Here is a 4,877-nt window from a genome sequence, read left to right as displayed (position 1 = left end):
TCAATTTGCTTGATGTACTCATTGGAACAATAGAAATACTCATACGATATATACCCCTCTGCCATAGACCCCTCAGTTTTTTCCCTTTGTCGAATAAAACCTTTCAATTTCCTCATGTACCTCTCTAATAAGAACATCCAACAACATGAAAGGACCCCAACTAAATCAACCTCATCTACTAGGTGAATTATAAGATGAACCTGCAAGTTCATGAAACTCGTTAGAAGCTCCTTCTCAAAAATAAAAACAATCTTAGCTATCTTTTGACGCCACTGTGGAATGCTAGCCATATGAATCTCCTTTGATGTGATCCAACGAAAAAATGAAGATAATTTAGATATGGCACGTCGTAGGTCTTGGGGGAAGTCATGATTCACACACCCACACACGAGCAAAGGATAATGACACTACACAAAAAATAATACATTATACAAAAAATAATTATAAAATATCCCATTACATAAATATAAAAAAATAAAAAAAATCATGTTTTTGACATACGTACTCTTAGAAGGTTCAAATGGTCATACAATTTCAACCCAAAAAAACGATCTTCCACAGTGAATAAACACCGTAGTGAAGACCCATATAATGAAGAGACCCTCACACTTATTATAAATTCCTTTGCCAAAGAAAGATCATCTTTCTTTAAAATCCACAGGATATCACCTTCTTTGAAAGTCCAAGAGGGACCAACCTATCCTCTAGGTTCTTGCCTTGGCCAATGTTTCTTTTTAGTTTTTGAAGAAATAATATCTTTCCTAACAACCAATGTGTCACTTTATTTTGATGGTATGTGCCTCCATAAAAAATATGGAACATTTTTAAATATATGCGTGAGATCTAGTAAGTGGGAAATATTAAGATGCTCCCAATATGGGATCTCATAAATGACATATTTCCTTTTCATCCCAATGGGAAATTTCTCAAAATAGATGTCGAATAATTCTTGATCATCAAACATAGGCTCCCCATTTGAATCGAACATTTCTTCAAACTCCTTCTCCTTCTCTCTCTCATATGCTCTAAGCCATTGAATACTTGTCATTGTTGCAGGCCTCTGGGTTCTCTCTGGTTTACCATTGAAAGCGGATGTTGCTCTTTTGTAAGGGTGTTCTTCTGGGAGGAATACCCTAGAGTAGTCATACACTGGCTTTCATAGGTGTTCAGACCACCTAGCCTTCAAAGAAGTTCCATAACATTTACATGCATGATACCCTTTTGTTACAAGACCTGCAAAATTATTGTATACAGGCTGGCATGTTAGCGACCATGAATATCTAATCAATTACAACAAATTAAATTAATTTAAAATGTGAAACAATATTGTTACTAAACAAATAAATAAGAATGTAATTTACTAGAGCAAACTCCTAAGCCTGGATAATCATGTATGGTGTAAGCACATGTGCCATACAACATAAAAATCCTATATGTTGTGATGGGTCTTGATACATCATACACATGTATCCCTTCCCATAATTCCTTCAATTCATATACCAATGGTTATAAGTAGACATCCATATTCTTCACTTGTCTTCTACCAGGGACTATGAGAGCCAACATAAGATGTTCATTCTTCATGGAAAACCATGGGGGGATATTGTTATTGATCACTACTATAGGAAAAACAAAATAGTTGGTGTTTTGGAGGGAATATGGGTTGACGCCATCCATGGCTATGCTGAGTCGTAGACTTCGTACTTCATCCTTGAATTTTTTAGGCCATGTATCCTCTATATGCTTCATGGTTATTGAATCTATTGGGATTCACATAACTCCTGACTCACTTATGTGTGAGGCATTCCATCCCTGCAACATAGTTAATTCTTTGCAATGAAAGAGTCTTTGAATCCTTGGGATTATAGGCATGTGCCTCAATATCTTATGAGGAGGACCATGTGATTTACCATTTTTTTTTGAATTATGGTACCTTTCATGCCCACATTTCAGACATATCTCTTTGTTTGCATATTCTCCTCTATATAGAATATAATCATTCAAACATGCATGATATGATATGTACTCAACACCCAAAATTTTCAACAATTTCTTTGCCTCTTCGTAGCTACCTGACAAGACATTATCACTTGGACGAACCTTATCTTTGAATATCTACAGTTGGTGGGGAATATAACTATACAATGTCAATATTTAACATTCATAAAATCTACTATTTTTAAATTTGATTGTGTGACAAAATATAAGGAAATTGATCGATCATGCGGGTCTATTACCTCAATATTGCCGAGAAACATGAATTCGACATGCCTAACTTTGCTTTCACGTTATACAACGACATCATTGTGCCCAACTGAGTAGACTTTGACTTGCTGCTAGGTCCAAAGAGAGGGGTGGTGGAAGTAGATTTCAGGCTTTTGAATAAGGTATCGATGATATGAGGATCATCCCCTAGCTCATCGTTCTGGAATGCATCTAACAAAATTGCCTCCATGTAAGTCATATCTCGTAAGTAATCATCCACACCAAACTCCATTTGATTGCCTCCATTGCCAACTTGTGATGAATAACTACTATTGTTGTAATCATTCCTAATTGGTGAATATGGACGTAGTGGGGATTGATAAGTGGTTGATTCAACCATTCTTTGTATTCTCCCTCTACGATTCTTACACTTAATTCAACCTTCTCTCGAGTTGACATTGTAGTGATGTGCTCTGAAAGATGGTAGGTGGGTTGCTCATCATCACTAGAATCCTAATTTCAAACAAATATTGAACATCATTAGTACAATATCAATGATATTAGTAAGCACGTCAATGCAATTGGTTTGTTGAAACTACTTTATACCAAACAATTATTACCATCGTTGATCCAGGATTGAGGATGGAAGATGCCATGTTCCAATTGGCAGGGTGAAGGGTTGTCCATTTTCATCTACCAACTTCTTGCGAAATGTTGCTCCTAATAAGAGCTTCTAACATTTTTTGAAAATATGGAGTAATATTTTCTACATCTAAACTCAATTCTGAATTAGGTTCCTACAAATTTTGATACATTTTAATTCAAATTGACATGGATTAAAAATAAATATTTTCAATGAGATAATCAAAATATAAATAAAATATGAACTTACTAGAGATGAAAAGGGAGAACTCTATGAAGGACTTTGATCAACAATATGGAACAAGATGGAATTTGAAGAATTGGCCATTTGATATTATTGAGATTTTATCCCTCCATTTGAGAAAAATCAGAAATACAAATTTGTATGCATATCCAAAATTAATCTCGACAACCATATAGCCACAATTTGAATTTCAAGAATAAGGCGATTTTGATTGGAAAATGTATACTATGAACTACTGTAATTCATGTGGATGCATTCTAAAGGATAATTTGAGATTAATATGCCGTTTTATGTGAAATTAAAATTTCTGATAACTTTTAACCCAAATCGGTGCACGTATCCGAACAAAGTGCACTGATGCGTTTAAAACATTAACAACACTAGGGCATTCAAATAATACCCACACTGGTTTCCAACATTTCAGAAAAAAATATGTTATCATATCGATGCTCTTCTACAAGAAGCATCGATGTGTTAAAAAAAAAAAACAATACCGCTAGGCACCTGTTTCTTGATTTTAAAAAATAAAAATGAATTCAACCAACTTATGTGCTCTTATAACAATTAGAGCACCAATGATTTTAAATAAAAACCACATCGTTGCATTAAAAAAATTTATTGCATCGTTTCGGGATTTCGAAAAAAAATGTATAATGTTGGTGTGTTAAAAAAATTTGGTTCCCTGGGAATGTCGATGTGCTTTTTTTATAAACGCACTGGTGTGCTTAACTGTCGAATGCACCAATCTGTAGAGAAATTGAAAAAAAAAAACACGAATTTTTTTCTTTTTTCTTAAATTAAAAAACGAGCAGCAATTGATTTTTTGAAATCTAATTTCATAAAGTCGTTTAAATAGTAAAAAAGTATTCACCATTTCATTATTTTAGCCAAAATTTCAAGTGAGTAATTTGCAAGAGAGACATACCAGGAACACTGTGTAATAACAAAATACTTTGGAGCAACAAAACTGTTCAGAAGATCAGAAGTTGAAGGGTATGGTGATTAAGTAAAAAACCTGCATAATAAAAAATTTAAATTTTACTGTTCATTTTACTAATTTTTTTTTTTTTAGGGTTTAATTAAAAGAGAGATCATTTGCAAGAGAGACATATTGAGAGCACTGTGGAGCTGTGAAATATTTTGGATCCACCGAAAGATCAAAAGTTGAAAGGTATGGTGATTCACTTAAAACCCTAGATAGCAAAAATCTTAAGTATTATTGTTAAAATATTTTACAAATTCTGTTAGATTTATTCACAATTCTGAAATAAATAAATAAATAAATTTAAAACCTTGTATAATAAAACATTTACTATAGATTTTATTAATAGTTTTTTTTTACGATTTGCTTTCCTATTTAAATTTAATTAAAATTCAGACAAAAAATAAAATAAAATCAATACTTACCTTAAACCCTTGCTTCTTCCTGCCAAATGTCACCTTAGGGTTTAACTTCCTCTACCACTTTACAATTAAAGTTTTTCAATTCACGGATTTTAGTTTTAATGGTTTTGTGTACATACTATATACATAACGTTTGACATGTAAAGCAGGGAATCAAATATTGAATTAGATCCAAATCCTATTAGTCATCTCCATTTTTTTTAAATGGCTATATGTTCCGCGGTGCACCCTCTGTAATATAATGCACTGGTGCTCCCTATGTAATACACCACACCGACATATTAGAACACTCTCTATCTGTTCTAGTCTAGTAATTGTTGCTCTCGGTATAATATAGTGCACCAAAGCGCCTCTTCCAAATAGCACTATTAAATCATTCTAG

This window comes from Pinus tabuliformis, chromosome 9 (assembly GCF_031772625.1).
Source record: "Pinus tabuliformis cultivar Carrire ecotype Pingquan chromosome 9, CPIR1, whole genome shotgun sequence".
NCBI lineage: Eukaryota > Viridiplantae > Streptophyta > Pinopsida > Pinales > Pinaceae > Pinus > Pinus tabuliformis.
This window is presented reverse-complemented; position numbering follows the sequence as displayed.